Consider the following 18047-nt stretch of genomic DNA (forward strand, 5'->3'; position numbering starts at 1 on the left):
AGCTCCTGCTCCTGCGGCAGCCAGAAGGGAACTGTGTCTCAGGCTCTGGCCTAGGCTGGTTATAAAGGCCAGGCCCTGCCCTCTTCCGGTCATGTGACTCACCTGGTTGCCCTGGCAACCAGGCACCTGAGCTGCCTGGGTGATTGACAGCTCTGCCAATCACGCTCTCAATCACGGAGCACCTCTGTGACTCCGTGACATAAAGTTGTGTTTGTTCACACAGGGATTTGTATAATGGCAATAAATACGTAACATTTATATAGTGTTTTTCTGTATACCAAGTACTTTGCAAATGGGAACCAGGGCCGTCCCTATTGTTGGGGGATGGGGGGTGAATTGGGGGCAACTGCCCTGGGCTCCGTGCTTTGGGGGGCCCCACAGTGCTTTGCATCCGGCTGCTGATCACCCCCTGCTACCGCCACATCCAGGCCCTGCACAAGCTGATTTGCCCCAGGCCCTGCACCATGCCATGGTCGTCTCTGATAGGAACTAAATCCTTTCTACTGGGCAGGAATTCTCAGCTGCATATAATAGAGTCTTAGAGGCAAACTGTAATCTCAGCAAGATTTGACCGTACGCTGACCAGTGTTTGACCAGTGTTTCTCTGCATATTAACAGGGCAACCAGTCACATTTGGAGTTGTCCTATCCCTCAAGTGTAAGTGTTGCTGAACTGGCTGGTGAACCAGGTTTTTAACTTACAGCTTACCTGAGGCCTTATGTATCTGGACTTGGTTCAAGAAGCCTTCTCTTTGTATTTGCCACATATGTAGCGAGCTGCAGAAGTTTTATGCCTCATGAAAATGATACAGGCTAGCTGTCTCAGTAGGAAAAATGCTGTCTAAAATTATTTCTACTTTACCAGTAACACCTACAATTGCTATAAATGAAAGAGATTGGAGGGAAAAAGGATCTGTTACTTCAGTTTGTTTACTATGGGCATATTTGACAGCACTTTGTGCATAGTCAGTTACATTATTTCTCTGGATAGTCAGTCAATTTCCTCTTTTGTTTGTGTGGTTCTCTTTTATGGTGCCAGGGGAGGTAAAATGCATTACAAATCAGAAAATGTGATTGTAAAGCCACAAAAAATTGCAAGCAATCTTGAGAACAGGTGTTGTACCTGAAACTGCTTTTGAATCATCCTGTGAAAGCAGCTGGATGACAGTGCCTCTTCAGACAATATTCCAAGAAGAAGCGGGGGGGGGGGAGGGTGGAGGAGGGTGTTCATGTATGTGTACTATATAAAATGTTGGAATTACTGGGATCAACGACTGCCCAATGCCACTTGCTTGATGTCTGTAACTATACTTACTGTTTGTATTCAAAGAAAAAAAAAGATTCAATGGGGATTGCAAACAAAGTAAATAATCATTGCCAAGGGTCAGTGGTGCTCAACCTTTTTATCCTCAAAGCACCCCCCTCCAAATCTTTTTTTAAAATGCAGCAGACACACCAATGATAAGTGAATATAAATGTATTATGAATACTATAATAGAAGCATTTTAACCATATTCTTAATTAATTTGTTATTAATTGTAATTATATTTACTCCACTGCCACAGCTGCCATGTGGCCAGATGGAACTGTGCTGCATGTTTCCTGCTGAATCAGATTGGGAAGTGGATGTGGCAGGAGCATTGGGATGTGGCTGTGACAGCCCTTCCTTGTCCGGCCCTGCACAGTGTCTCCTAGAAGCTGGTGCGTCGGAAAGGTGGAACTGTTCTGTTTTCAGGAGGGATATCAGAGCTGAACCGGGTATGGTTGTGTAAAGCAGGAAGCATGCATTTCTGCTGTAGCTGCTTCTTCATGCCCTCTCATCATCCACTTATTCCTATGGTCTTGGTAGCTGTCCATAATACATGAAGATGCCCTTAGTTGGCATTGGGCTGTTCCAATATTTTCCACAGTACATGTGATGTGGAGCAGGACTGGGGGAGCATCTCTGGCTAACAGTCTCCAGGGGTGTGGCTGATTGGGACATCCCAGTTTCTTGGGTAGTACTTACAGAATAAAGGAGCACTTCTTTTGGCCATCAGCCACCAAGGGTCCTTTTTCTATGTTGTGATCAGCCCTGAGTGACATTTCTTTGCATAACTCTGAAGTACGCTTTTCTGTGTTTTGGCGTATGACACAGAAGAGAGTGGTTGATTTGTTTCCAGGTCCTTATAACCTAGCTTGTTCAGCTCTTAACAGGACATTGAGCTAATGAGTGGCTGTGTTTTCACAAAGCAGATGAAGCTATCAGGCTTCACCTGATATGTGGGTATGTTTGGATGGGCAGACAGTGTGATCAGTTGACTTGCTTCCTTTTTTCAGACATAGTTTATGTGTTCTAAATATGGTCAGAACAACCCACTTTTCTAGGGTTTTACTCTTAATCAACCCGTGAGTTAATTTTCACAAGGAATATCTTCTTGTTTCAGGGGCTGCTTTGTTCACCTTCCTGTGTTCTGTTGGCCACAGCCCTAAGTTTCCTTTCACAAAAACAGTTCATCTCTGGTTTCTTTAATTTTTATTCCCTCTGGATTTGGTTGGCAGGTGTTGAAATGAGGGGTAGAGGTAGCTTCAGCTCCATTTTCAGGACTGACAATTTTTCTCTGACATGCCTTGGTCAACCAGGTCTCTCTGTGATATCACAAAGGGGCTAACATGCACGGGTATACAGTGGTTTTCTACTTTCTGCTTCATAAGCAATCTACTGACATATCTACATGCATCCTCTTATCATGGCCTTCATTTAGGGCATCCATTGTGCAACAAATATGCAAAATACTGTAAAGGTGGATTTTCTCTTGAATTTGACATATTACTGAATCCAGGTAAAAGCCTGCCCAGGTCCCTCCCAGCCATTAATATGGCCCCCATAGCATAGTTGTACAAGTAGCATATGGTAAAATTGAGCCACCGTTATTCAAGTATTTTCTTTTCTCCTTTATTTGCCACATGCAAATATTCATCTCCTTCTGACAGCTTTTTTTTCTTAATTCTTACCATATCCTCTTAGGTTTCAGTCTTACACATCCTCAGACCAGTGTCCCCAGTTGCTTCTATTTCTGCTGTTTAGCTGAAGCCGTTACTCTTTCTAATGCTAGAGAACCATTGAAGTCCACACTCCAGGTTCTGCTGCCCCAGCATCTTTCTCTCTAACTCTGTTCCTTTCCAGTGGGACAAATACTTTGGCTCTTCAAAAGCATGCCATTAAAGTGATTTTTCCCCCTTTACAGCAAATCCACAACAAATGGGTCTAAAACACAACACTTCATCCCTAGCCCCCTTTTTTAAGTTTAAACGATCCCTTGTATGTGTCTGGAAGACATATATGTATCCTTTGAACTTGCAAGGGAGGCAGTGCCAAAAGGAACCTTTTCCCCTTTGACAGAGCAGTTTGTAAGTCATTGCAATTAATTAATAGTGCAGAGCAAATCCAGCAATGAAGATCATGGGTGACACTGTGTATTTCCTGAGAACTTTGTAGGCACTTGCAGTTGACAGAGTGGCTTTTTTAACATGTAAAAATTCTTCAAAAAGCATTTAGATGACTTCGCCTGCTATTGGAGGTGTTATAACCTTAATTTGCCTACCACACCCCTTGCAAAAAAACAGCAAAAATGTAAAGCTGCTGGCAGGAAGCCACAACTTTGCCAGGGCCTCTATGCAGAAGAAAGGTGGAGCTGCACTTTCATTGTGTTTTTGCAGTTGATGGAAAATAGACGGAGAATAAGCTGTTTTACAAATACACTGTAGCACGTCTGTCCCTTCGTATAATGTTCTGCTGGGCTGCATTCTTCAAACAAAAAGCTCTTATCAGAATGGGAAATGTTGTATTTGTACTGTTAAATGAAAGGCAAAGGAAGCACTTACGTTCATTCACAAGCCAAAGAGATAGGATGTGTTGCTAGACCAACCTGCTTCAAAATCAGTGTTTTGCAAGTTCTTACAATGTTGAGGTCCTTGTGTTGTGGCCTTTTCAGTAAAGAACAATATCTAACTGAGGTTTACTTTTGCACCGGTGTTTGAGTTTTGGAAGGGGCTCTCCTCTCTCACCTCTTTGGAAATAGATGACAGGTACAGATGACATCTGGATAGTTTGTCCCTCAATCTAAGAGATGCATTAAGGAAAGTTTTTTTGACCTCATTTCTCAAAGGAGTTTTAAATGGAGAAAAAATAGGAGTACTAATTAGTGCCTCATTAAGTACTTATAGTTAAGTATGATAATTTTCTTGAAAGGATAATGTAGTAGATGAATAAAAGTACTCTCCATTAAAAAATGAATACAAAGTCATTTTAAGCCACAGAGATTACTGTACATTTTTGAAAAATTAATGTGATTAAAGCAAAATGTAGTTAATAACTTAAAAAGACACTGTTAGACTGTTAAACTTTCAGTTCTGCATTCATGGTTATAATAGAATGTCGTGCTTCAGGGCTGCTTGTTTGCAGTGGTCAGGAAGGTAAATTTTTCCTGATGCACAGTTGGCTAGATGTAATCTTGGGTTTTCTTCCCCCTCTGAAGCATCAGAGATTGACTGTAACTGGAGACAGGAGGTCAGACAAGGTGGGCCAATGTTCTGAAGTGATATCAAGAATTCTCTTTTAGGCACTTAGCTATTTTGTTTTACTAGCATGCTTAGGGTCACACTGATCACCAGAGCTGAGGTTGGGAAAGAACCTTCCTCCCGATTCTCAGCAGATCATTTTTTACCTTCCTGAGCAGCAAGGTGCAGGACTTGCTGTTAAGTTTTTGTCAACATTTCTTAGCTCATTAGTTCCCTGACATAGCAGGAGCCTTGTGGTAATAGTGACACCTTTGGGCTCTACTAAACTTTAATTTAAGCTCAGCATAGTAGCACCTGAGGTATAGGAGTTCAGTCTAAATGAGCTAAGACTCTACTTCTTTGTGACTGTATATTGACTTTCATAAAGAGATAAAAGTGCAAGTAAGTAAATACCTTGCAGTTTGTGTATGTCTCCAGTACCACATGCTTTGCGGCTATGCAGCAGAACCAGGGGCAGATCGGGGGTGGTACACTAATGCAGTTGCCCTGTCCCCTTTGCTTCTTGCTCCACCTAAACTTAAAAACCAACTCCTTGAGAGGGGCAGCCATATTTGTATTCAGTCAGTGCTGAGTGAATCAATTCACTTTATGGCTCATTGTCATCTTCTTCATTCCTGTTAATTTCTTTCTACTCCACAAGTGTTAACAACCCCCTCATCTTTTTAATTGTCTTAATATTCCACTATTCAAACTATTATTTCATCTGCAATTTTTTTTGTCTTATCCATTCCTGGTAGTGTCTTTCTTCTGCTTCATGGCCCCACATACTGTTTTTAACTTTAGCTAAAAATCTTAGCTCATGTATGTTATTAACTTAGGTGTAGAATGACTTGCAGTGAAGTACTGGAGGCATTGTCAAGGTGCTCTAGAAAGCTAGATTTTGTTTTGTGACTAAATTAGAATGGCTTCAGGACTAATATAATGGCTATAGGACACAATATCATTTGATTATTTTGACTATTTTTTTGCCTAGTATGCTGTCGCTTTTGTTTAAACTTTTATATACAATCTAGCAAACTAGTGTATGTTCCAGTAGTTATATTTGTTTTTGCTTTGATCTTAAACTAAATAATATAGTCCTGGTTTCCCTAACATATTATTAAAGCATATAGTTTATTTTTAACTGGATAAAACTGTGTTGTGTTAAAAGTCATGGTGTGCACTCCCCCCCTTTCAAAATCCTACATCTGCCCATGAGCAGAACTGTACAGATGTGCAGTATTGCAGCTTGTAAGGATGGAGGGCCAGGGAATGCTATGTAGATAATATGAAAGGCCCATGTTATAGTCATAAAATAAGAGAATGGGGAAAAGAAAGATGAAGGGAGGAGAAAAAGTTGGGAGAAGGGGTATGAAGATTTGGCATTCTGCACAATCTCACTGGTTTTGACCAAATGTATCTAGAAACATGGTACAAATTGCTTTGGTTTAATTTCTTTACAGCGACAAGTTAATGTTTTTTTGTGGCTGACTTAGATCTGAATATACTTTCTCTACTCTTCTATTTTGTAACTTCACATGCTTCATGATTGCTGCCTGGGAAAAAACAAAGTCCCTGGTGCAGAATTAAACCCAGCTTATCAGGTAAAGTCCTAAAATATAATTATGCAAGAAGCAGAATGTATTTGGTAATATTGCACCCTAAGGAAGGACTTTTTGTGCCCAAAAGCTTGTATAACATCTCTCTCAACTATATAGTTGGTCCAATAAAAACTATTACCAAATAAATCCTGCTTCTTGTATATTACTTGGATCATCATAGTTACAGCACTTCAAGTGAAACACCATTTTACATCCTGTGCTCACCTCTTTTCATAGATTCCTGACTGCTGAGCAGCCTTCTAGCATGTACATTATGGATATTCTTTTTTTTCATTCTACTGTCAGCAATCTCTGTGATGTCCAATTTATATCAAGGGCAGCCTGCAGTCCACAGAGACACTCTTAACCTTATAGAATATCCTCCTCCACTAGGATTCTTTTAAGGGCAGTGGTAAGTCCCCTTTCCATACTTAGCAAAGAGCTCTAGACTAATGGAGTTCATTTTTATTTACAAAGTTTACATGGGCCTGGGGAGTTTATGTAGTGTCTCTTGAGTTTCCAGTAGACTTGGGGTAAATGAACTGCAGTTGTATTTTAGTAAGCATTTTTCTTGTGTGCAGTGCCACTCTGCCAAAAGTATCAGGCCATGGCTTCTATGGTGTTCGTAAATGACACATTTACAAATCTGTGTTGCCCTGTATAGGTGCTTTTGCCTGAAGGTGAGGATGATAATAATATGTTTTAGCTAGAATACCCTCAAAGCCTTCATGTATGTACTCCTGTAGGCACCCAAAACCAAGACAATCTGGGGCAGAGGGTGACATTGGATATATTCTTACACAGCCAAAATTTCTACCAAAATAGTTATAAGAGCTTTCTGGGACCACTTTCACATCTATGACATGATCAAAGCATAGTAGTAGCTCTGTGAAATTAATTTTCCCTTTGTATAGAGTTAGAGATTTAATTCCCCCCATCCAAATGATAGCTCTGGGCATTGATCAGGGACCCACAGGAAACTTTAATAAATACCTTTGTATTTTCTTAAATAATATGGAGTCATGCATATATTTAGTGTATAGAGTAGTCCGGGCAGAATGTTCATTTTTATAGCATTAATCTTTCCCTAGACTCAAGTCACATCGCTATCATTTTTAAGCACAGGGTCTAAATAAATAGGTGGTTAATATTTCTTGGCCTTTTTGCACCTAGATGCAAATTAATTGCAGATTAGTTTGTGAATAGAAATTCCGTTGAAAGATAGCCCCACTACATAGCACCTGGTGATTTCCAATAATTTGGTGTTTCCCAACTCTTTTTGTACCTAGGTATTAGCCTACATTTTTGAGTTAGTGGTCAGAGAAACTGAACACAGGTCCAAATTCTCTTTTTTTTTTTTTTTTTTGAGTATGGAACATATATCTCCAGCACACACTTTCAAAAGCCTCTTTTGACTTTGCTGCTAGAAAACTATGTATTTGGGGGTTAATCCTTTATCGACGCAGTAATATCAAGATACCACACTTGCTTGTGACAGACTTGACATGGGTGAATGGCACAACAGAAAACCTCCTTTGGGACCATGACTAGACCTTTTGCCATTATCTTTTGAGATAACTGTTAATAAGTGAAATTTGCCTACCATTGGAACATAGCATGATATTTCATTCTGGCTTGTGAATAACCAGTAATAAGGCTTCTCTCAACATAGGGGAAATGTGTTTTCCAGAAATGACTCATGAAAGATTTCAAGCTTCTCGTTAGACCAAAGTTCAAGGAAGTGCCTTTAGAGTCTGATGGGGAAACCAGCTTGAGTTCACAAAAGCTTGTGCTCTCTCTCTATATATATGTCTTATTTTGTTAATCTATAAAGTGTGTTTCTACTCTGTCTTCTAACTGACCCTCTGACTACCACATAGGGCTGCAGCTCTTTGTGGTAAGGCAGTATTTTTAAAAAAATCAATCCATGGTATGCGTCCAGTTTTCACAGCACTTCTAAATAATAGAGTTCTTTATTAACATCTTTGTTTTATGCATATAAGTTTGCCACATATATTGAGGATAACTGTTATTCTATGCACAGAATTTTGCCTTGGGAGTCATGACAACAACTTGACAGCTTTTTACCCAGTTGATTCCCAGAAATCCTGCTTGTGTCAAACTAGGGTGAACTGAGTCTGTGTATGTGAAGTTTGTTGAATTCCTATCTGCACGAGGTTTGGGATCGCACCAAATACGAATACAGAGCTGTAAGTATAAGACAAACGCAGATACTTTAAAGACTTCTCAGGCAGGGCCTGTTGCTTTTTCACTGTGTTCCCTATTTTTCATAGATACTAATAATTCCAACTCTTAAACAGGCATGAGAATCTCCCCTGGTAACTTGCTAGATGTCAAAGGTTCATTTTTCTCCAGGAGCAGTTTGATTTCTTTTTCAGCAAAATCTTGAAATGCTGATAAATTAAAAATCTTCAGCTACATAACTGTTTCTTATCTAGAACCATTGCTGTTTGAAGAGCAGTATGTGCACGATCAGAAGAAACAGTTAGTCTCTGAAGGAGATAATTGCAGAACTAACCATGTCTCTGGAGATCAGAAAAATAGGACCATGTATGAGGGAAAAGGATGAATAGCCCCTGCCTGTTGGATGTGGGAGTTATCCAGGTCTCTAATGTGTAATCCAGCATCATTCTAGTTTGGGTCAACTTTATGACATTGGGGCAAGAGTTGTCTGTGAAAGTATGAAGTATTTCATTAAAATCCCCAGTGATTACAGTAGGAAGAAGGGATTCCCAGATAATTTAATAAAAACAGATGAAAGGTGTCAGGATCATAGGCCTGGACATGTTAGTGAGGGTCAGTGCAGATCCATTTATGTTAGCTTTGAGTATTAAAAAATCTGAAACTCACTATTACTTCTAATGCTGCTGTGGAAGAGTATGGGTGTGGATATGATGCAGCAAGTGGATGATTTTTCTGCCCAGCCGCGTTCTAATTTAACAGCCTTATTTGTAGTCAGGTGTGTCTGTAGTAGAAATGCTATTCTGTCTTTAGTCCCTCTAATGATGTCTCCTTTTTTTCTCTCTCTCTCTTTTCATTGGGTGTTGAGTCCCTTCGTGTTCCAGGAAATAAAATTGAGGTTTAGAATCATTTGGCTGTGTTAAGAATTATTTTTGTCTCATGCTACTTTTCAAATCGGGGTGAGGGAACGCTATATAACTAACAGGAAAGAAATCTGTCTTTACTCCCTCTAATGATGTCTCCTTTTTTCTCTCTGTCTCTTTTCATTGGAGTGTTCCTAGAACTACTCCTACAACATAGCAGTACTCTGTGTCTTTAGATGCAGGGTCTGAACGTTAAAAAAGGTGTTGGGATGGGGAAGGAGAGATGAGAAAGTTGTGGGGAGGGGCTTAGGGATGCAAGAAGAGAAGTTAAATGCAGGGTGGGGAGAAAACCGAGGAAGTATAAGGACATCTTTTACTAGATCTTGCAAAATCATTATCCTATCCTGTGGTGACCTCTCACCCCCTCCAAACAGTTGTGGAGAGTGGCTAATCTATATTTTTCATTTATAGTGAATTTGAGAAGCTTAACAACCAGTGCCCAAGGTTTAGTATCTGGCACTGGCTTAGAAACCAGGGTCCAATATTCCTTTTCAAAATCAAATTCAGAATGATCTGGCAGGCTAAATATTTCTTAAAAAGCTGAGGGACGAGCTTTAGAGGTTAACTTTTCCCTACTCCTTCTGGTACCCCTTTGGATTCTCAGGTTATTGCAGTGAGGTCTGCTAACATAAATTTAATATGAGATGCATCTTTTTTAAGGCTTGGTGCATCTAGCAGAGAGCACTGGTACCTGATCCTCCAACACAGACATTCTCTCTTCAGCTTTGCTCATGTGTCTGCTTGCAGAGAGGAGTCAGCGGAAGTGATCATCATTTGAATTCTGGCCATAGCAGCCTGATTTTTATAGAGTCTGCAGCCGCTTTCCTCAGTAGGGCTATCCAAGGCACAGTGCCTTTATCAGCCATATTGGTTAGGGAGGGGCAGTTCTTTGCCTACCATCTGCTTGCAGAGCACATAGTAGTCAGTCAGTCCCAAATGCCCTCTAAACTTACAACTTCATTTTATGCACATAAATACCCATTAGAATGCAGAGTCCAACAGGCAACATGTCCCGTTGTCTTAACTGCGAACATGTGGCTGGGGACAGATCTCAGTGCGCTGACAGCACTTTGTGCAATCTGTTTCACTAGGCCACTTAAGCTCTTGGTGTATCTTCCTTTGTTATGACATGGTCTTTGCAATGGTGCAAGTGGAGGGAGAAACTTAAAACTGTGCATGAAAACCCAGCAAAATCATAAGGAGAATAAAGGGGAAGTGGAGTATCTGGCACAGTTTTAACTTATTAAAATTTTAGCTGCTATGGTCTTTTAATACAAAGACTTTAGTTGCAAGAAGCTCTGCTTACAGTGGAATGAAGTATTGTGGTGTCTAAAAAGAACCATGTTGCAGGCTAGAAAGCATTTCAGTATTATGATGATAAAATAATTTTAGGTCATGGCTTTTTCTTTGCACAGTTCTCTTTTATTTCCTGCGGTAAAATAGCTTTTACAGCACAAGTGAGAAGACCAGGCTAAGCCTCCTCTTTTTTTGTTGGGCTCCCAGCTGGAAATCCCTCCTTCGATTTTCCATTGATAAAGTGTCACAAAGGGAATCTATAATAGATGAACTAGAGGAAACAGAACAATATGTAGTCTTGGACCTGAATCACAAAAAGAGTTAACTAATGTAGATACCGTATTGAGCGAGTTGCTGTTACTTTCATGAGCAGATTCATTTAGTGGTGGCCTTAGCATTTGTAGTTGTCCTCAAAGCCTTGTAACAAATCAGCTCTTTATTGTCTTTGTACTGCAGAGGCTCTTAAAAAGCATATTGCAAAGCTTTTTTTCCCCATCTTTGCCTTTCTATAGAGTGTTTTATTTGACCTTCAGGAATTCTAAATCACAACAGGGGCTAAAAGACCACACATACAAAATGCTTCTATTGTTAATTTATAAAATATGGCTTTCAGTGATAAATTAAAGGTGTGACATTTATAGAGACGTGTTAATGAATGCAGCAGTATAAGCTCAATTCTACTACCGCTGAAATGTAAGTAATTTGATTTCAGTGAGAGCAGAAATGGGCATTACAGGTTACCTGGTTAACATATAGAGTCATTTTATTCTGCAAACGCTGGACATACTTGGAGCTATTTTAAAATAAACACTTAAATGGATGTAGTTTTTTATAGCATGTGCTACTAGTTTTTTGGGGGGTGAACTTTAAAAGCTGTTTGTGTTTTTATTTTGCTATGTTTTAATTTAATATGTATCTTGTCATGTATTTTTATCACTTTATCACTGCAAGAGTGATTTGATCACAACCATTATTATCATCATCATCCTTTCTCATATGATGGCACATAAAGGCTGCAGTGCTTATATACGGTTACCAGTGTATAAATATGTGACAATCTCTGCCACAAAGAGCTTAGGGCTTGATCCTTTAATGTACAAGGTAATCCTAAAAAGCGTCCCATACGTTTCACTTGCTCTGACTTCACTGAACAAGGAGGAGGCTCAGTACCATGCAGAACTGAATGCAGTGTGAACCGGACTCTTGCTCTTTTAAGCTGTCCCATGAAGCACTGTGGCTGCCATTTTGGCCTGTCTTCTGGCCTGAAAGGGTAACTAATGCTTTGTTTGTTAGTTTGGTGCAGTGCCAAAGATACCCTGAAGCCTTTCTTATTAGTCTGACAGTTTCTTATGATACAGCAACATGAACACCCACAATTATGCTAAATTGGGACTGTGATAAAACAACAGGAATTTGGTGTGTCTTTTTGAAGCAAGTAAATACTGTGTGGCTGGTGAATAAGATCTACTTGATCCCTCTGTCGTTTTACAAGGACATGCTTGATGTAGAATGGTAACCAATGGGAACCTGAAGGCTGAATGGGCATTTGTCACTTTTGACTTTGAAGTACTGTAGATTAAATGGGTTGTTTTTCTTGTTAATGTTCAGATAAACAATCTTTGCATCTGAATGAAATGCAAGAATGTTAATGTGTATGATCTAAATACAAAAGTGAGGAACCGTTTCAGGTGGAAGAGACCAAAGGGGGCATAGTGGAAATGGAAAACTGATTTTATTGGCCTACCATTCTGACTCAATAGGAGTCTTGTTTTTGTAGATGTGGAAGGATGGAGCTTGGTAAGCATCTACATTTCTTGGGTTTCTCAGTATCACAGCTCTGCCTGTAATGTTATTTCTATGCAAATGAACAGACCATTCATGTCTATGCCCTGTTCATTGTAAAGGAAGTATAGTAAGAAAGGTAAAAATATACCTTCTCTAAGATAAGTCTGAACTTAGGTACATTATGGTAATGCAGGCCAGTTTCTTGGCAGCTACTTTGTATGATATACAGTGATTGCATGCAAATACCCTATATAGTAGATGATAATGAAAAACTAATGCCCCCCAGATCAAAGAGAGTAATGGTTGGTGAACCACAAAAATAAAGTGACATTACATTATTCAGAAGAGCCATGGACTTGCAAAAGAGAATGTTATTCCTAATAGGGTGTACTGAATCTGAGTGTTTTGGCTTCAGAAAGGGCTCAATGCCCAGAAACTGAACTGGACTGAAGGGAAAGAAATAACAATGCATTTAAATGCCTCTGGTGATGCCTTTACACAGTAAAAAGAGATAATGTTCTGAAGGTGTTTTTTCTATTAAACTGAAAATCAGAAGGTGTTAAAAAAACAACCATCAATAATCATTTATCAGAAATTATGGCAATTGACATGAAAGTATTTTGGCTTTGGGCAACTGCAACACTAATATGATGGAAGTGCTGTAAGCTGTAGATACAATTACAGTTGCAACTACTTTGAGAGATCCAAAAGCTGTCATCTGAATGCAGCATTAATTCCCCCCACCCCTATTTAAATGGTACCAGTGTTTTCAAGAGGTTTTAAAGGAAAATGCAAAGTTGTTCTTTCTCTTTGTTTTTCTTCAGTGTAACTTAGTGAGTTTGTGTATGTGTATGTGTAGTTTTTCTCTGTTTTTGTACTACACATTGAAGTGCTGTTGGTATACTTAGAACGTGCAGGGTGATCTGGTAGTTCAAGATGGAATTGAGGGCTGGGAGGGACACCATTTTATTCCAAACTCAGCCATTAGCTCAGTAGATGGTGTTGGGGTAGTCACTTCCCTTTGTGTGTTTCAGCCTGCCGTGACCCAAAATTATTCGTGTGGGAAATTCCAGTAGATGTAGGATTCGTTATTTTATGAGACCTATGACATGGCACTTCCATCTTGCCCATCTAGACTGAGGCTGTTTGGTTGAGCAGGCTTGAAAAAGACTGTGTCCATCTTGGTGTCAGTCTCTGTAGGCATCCTTTGTACTGCTTTCCACATGTGCCCGTGGTGTGAGCACCTGAGATTTTAAACTTAGTTTGGAGGGAGTTTTCACATAAACCCCCCACCCACAGAATAAACTAGCATATGAGTTCATCCTGCCTGAAGAATCTTCCCCTAACATTTGGCCTGGAAATGACATCATACAATGGGACATGTTCAACCTCCCCTCCTGCACTTGATGCAAATTATTATTATGCTAATTGGATAAGTATGGCAGAAAGAGCCAGTGTTTGTTAAAGAAGCAGGAAAGATATATAATTCAAGCAAAGTTAAGAACATCACATATTTGAGATGAAGAATATCTGAACTATTGAACTCAAATTCCTTTTAGCCTGTCAAGATTTGCAGGTCATGCTGCATGCCATTCAAAAGGTAATTTTTCCTACATTTGCTCTAAAGTCTCTCAGTATCATGAGGCATTAATCACTTCTACTCCATGGTCCACCAGTCATGACATACATGATTGTACAGAGGTGATAACTTCTGAATCAATGAAAATCTGTGTACAAGTAATAGAACTCTTTATGTACCACAATTTGATTAATTCACAATGAACACGTTTATGCCTTGGGAGGGTCCTCTGTGAATGTGTGTGGGCCCATACCTGACTGAGTCATATTAGCACAAAAACAATGAAAACCTAGACTTTTCTGCTCCCTTCAAGAATTCTGGCCCTCTAATTCATTGCCACTGAAGACCCATAGAACAGGCTTTTAATTGCTGCTTAGTCAGCTCCATTCTTTCAGGTTTTAATTGTGCTGGTCAGAAAATTGCTCAATTAAAAATTTCTTTGGTGGATAACAGAACTTTTTTTTGTTTTGGTTTAGAAGTTTCTCAATTTCCTCTCCCTCCCTTTACTTCTCAGTGAGCTCCATTTTGTATTCTAAAGATAAGAACTCAGAGTTTATGGTTTTTACTGCATAGTACGGAGGTATTTCATAGATTTTTTTTCATAGATTTTAGGGTTGGAAGGGACCAATTAGACCGAGTTCGACCCCCAATTTTGTGTTTGTAAATGGTGGAACTGGTTTCTCCTTCAGTATCTTTATAGATCATTGGCGACACCCTTTACTTGGTGTATACTGGCATATGTTGGCTGAGCAAAATTATGCCAATATATGCCAGGTGAGAGAATCCAGTCCCATAGCTCCTTGTTTTTAAAAGAAAGATCAGTTTGCATAGGGGTGACTAACCTGTTTCACCTATTCTTTTTCACCATCTCTGTAGTATGGGTTTCTCTGTACTTTTCTTCTTTTTTCCAAGAAATTCTAACTTTTCCTTCAGTGAGCATTTGGCACTTACCCATGTGCCTCAAAACACCTTTTAATTTTATTCCTTTTATCTTGCTGCTGTCATGAAAAGAAATATGGCTGTTCCAGTCCCTCATTTCCAGAGGTAGTACTAAGGAAAAAACAGACACTACACACCAACAAAGGGTATGTGCATCCTGGAGGCCTGCTTTTGATTTTCCAGCAAGAAAGAAACAGTAGTATTATATCTCCATGGGTTGAAAAGTGTTGCATCCTCCTGGTACAAAGTACATGATGCAGTTTGTCTAGGTTGGGTTCATATTTTTGTGTCCTTCAGAGAACTAGATAGATACTTTCCAAATCCTGTTCTGGAAACTTCTGTTATATCTGTTCACACATTTTAGTGGATACTGCTGCATCTGATTTTAACAACCAATCCAGTTTATTCTTTTTTTAAGAGTTACTTAATTTCTAATTGGGACATAATATGCTAACTTGTTCTGTAGAAGGTGATGCATTGTCTTTCAGTTTGTAAGACTTGTAAATAATCAAAAACATTTGCTGCTACTCATTTATTAATCAAGTTTTGGCAGACCTTTCAGCTTTTATGGCTTTTTATTTTTGTTTTTCTGTTTAAAACCTTCTCCCCGCCTCCCCCCGCCCCAAATTCTTGGAAAATGAAAAAAAAAAAATTTCCATTGCAAAAGACATGGCATTGTGTAGAATTAAAATCCATGCAACCTTGGTGGAAGAAGTTTATGGTTGGCACTGGAAGGCTGCTTTTCAAAAACTCAGCTTCTAAAAAAAATTTAAAAATGCTGCAGAAAACACAAAACATGGATCTTTGTCACTTGCTGATATTCTGAGCTATAGGCATGGTAGTGTATTGAATATATATTCTTTCAGGGTAGTTCTCTTGTGGGGAGGATTTAACTCTGTGCTGTACTTTGCTGCCTCAGCAAGTTTACTATCTATATTTTTAAATATCTTATATTATTTTCCTACATCTCCTTAATTTGGTTCATATATAAATAGTGCAAATAATAGACAATTAAGGAAAAGTATAATCCATTTACTTACTACTATAGGCTGTTTTTAGAACAGCCTAATGTACTTTACAGGTTGCAATGAAGATAGGCCCCTTTGTGTACAGTCCCCCTTCACTTCACTTATGCAGAGATTGGTTTGCCTGGAGCTGCTGAGAGGACTCAGGCCTAATCCTGGTTCTGATGAAAATTGTGAAGAATTTAGCTGCCCAAACTCTAATGAGTCTGTATGGAGCCTGAGTGTGAGCTCAGATTTTTCAAAGGCTTCTAACTTGGCCAAATCTGAGTGATTTTTTTTTTTTTCCCCCCCCTCACAGGAATAGCAAAAGGTGCATCCCTGACACCAGGTCACCCTTGTCACCAAGTCCTTGTTCCAAAAAAGTCTTTGTTTCCTTAGGAGCTTTTGAAAAATCTCACTTGGAATTCCTCTGTGGTCGGTATTCTCCTGTTTAAGGTGGGAGTAACATTTATCTACTTTACAGGGTGTTGAGGCTAAATTTAAGATGTGTAAAGCATGGTAAAGTTTCCCAGATGAAAGGTTTTACAAGTGCTATTGTTACTGGACAGTTATGGCCCCAAACTTAAATGCTGCATGTGCAACTCTAAGAGTATAGAGAGTTCCTTGTATACATTAAGGGTGTGTCTACATGTGCAATTAAAGCGAAGTAATAAACTCCAGAGTTTATTACTCCCGGGTGTGCTGTTTTAATGTGTGCCTGGGACTGCAGAACATTGAGCCAGGTGGGAGCAGCCCTGTCTGCCCCAGGGGTCAGCCTGCCAGCTGAGGGCTGCTCCCCCCCAGCAAAACGTACTGCAGAGTGGGTAGCTGGGGCATGAGGGTGTTCCAGTGCAAGTCTGTCCCCACATTGCAGAACCGTCATCCCCCAACTGTGTCAGCTTCTACACGTGTTACTATGGAGTAAAAAACTCTGCATCAGGGTAGAACTTGTATTTACACATACTATCCTGCTGTAGAGTTAATCAGTTTACTCCAGCCTAATTACCCTTCATGGGTAGTTGCCGAGACATTTACAGAGGAACTAATGAGTCAAGTCCACAGTAAATATCTTGTGTAGATGTGCCCTAAGAGAACAAAAAATAAATTGCCTACATGTACATTTTAATTATTTTAAAAGGTTTATTTACAATAAAGAGGAGGCCTGAAATTGCTGTTTTCTCTTGTAGGTGTGCTGTTAATAAAGATGAGTTTAGTCATTAACTGTTTGCCATTTGTTATTTTGCCATTATATATTTAGAAAGGACTTAGCTGAGGTTTTTCAGAATCTGTGGCTACTTGTAAAGCTCTTCTTATTTGTGAAATATTTTAGCATACACTTCTCAGCCAAGAACATGAAATTAATAATGCTTGAAAATTCATGGTTCATATCTCCTAACTTACTATGTGTCCTCTTTCTTATTTGTACAACATTTGCCCCTAAGATCTCTACAGCTATTTTCCCAACTCTGCTTCATATAACCCAGAGAGATTTAAACAAATTATACAAATCTGCACAAAACCAAACTGAAGGAAATTATTAATCAAAGCTAACAAAATAATTAAACCAAACTATTGAATGTTCTGTCACCTAGAGAGTATCGTAATTCTCAAGTGCATAAAAATGGGTAAATTCTCAAAAGATTGGCTTTCAAAGAGTTTCTTTCAGATTGCAATGTAATAAAAAATAGAATCAACACTCCATTTTTTGTTGATCTTATGACTATATTACTGTTGGCATCAGGGCCTATAAGACCTTAGCAACACCCTTGATTGGTAGCAGCCTAGGACCAGATTCTGCTTCTGGTTACACTCTGGTAAATCCCTAGCAGCTCTAGGCAAATGCAGAGAATTACTTCAGATGTATGTCTTTTTTAACTGAAAGGACGCTTACTGCTGAATGGAACCAGGCAGCCTCTGCCCAGGTAAAAGAGAAATAAGTGACTCAGCACCTGCAGTTTTTCCCAATAGTTGGCTTCTGTCAAGTGCAGAGTCACTGTTTCTTCCTGGGTGAGTGTTTGCTTTGTGTGATCTACAGAAAGAGCTTAATTCCCATGATGTAAAAATCGCGGTTCGTTTCTCGGGAGGCGAAAAAAACCTTCAGCCACAGACACACTCTATTAGCAACACAAAAGGTATATATTTGCAAATAGGGTCAGAGAGAGAGACAAAAGATCAAACAC

General features: G+C 39.4%; 1 protein-coding gene across 4 annotated transcripts in view; it reads left to right on the top strand.

The window, feature by feature from the left end:
- ATXN1 (ataxin 1) overlaps nt 1-18047 on the top strand; it is a 274273-nt gene that overhangs the window by 92069 nt on the left and 164157 nt on the right. Inside the window, exon 4 of one of the 4 annotated variants that reach the window (XM_019543571.1) lies at nt 6446-6551. The exons of the other annotated variants lie outside the window; for them this stretch is intronic. The gene's annotated coding sequence lies outside the window, so the exon portion shown is untranslated. The remainder of the gene's footprint in view (nt 1-6445; nt 6552-18047) is intronic. 4 annotated transcript variants of the gene reach the window in all.

The sequence above is a fragment of the Crocodylus porosus genome, unplaced genomic scaffold, assembly GCF_001723895.1.
Source record: "Crocodylus porosus isolate Cpor-Errol unplaced genomic scaffold, CroPor_comp1, whole genome shotgun sequence".
Taxonomy (NCBI): domain Eukaryota; kingdom Metazoa; phylum Chordata; order Crocodylia; family Crocodylidae; genus Crocodylus; species Crocodylus porosus.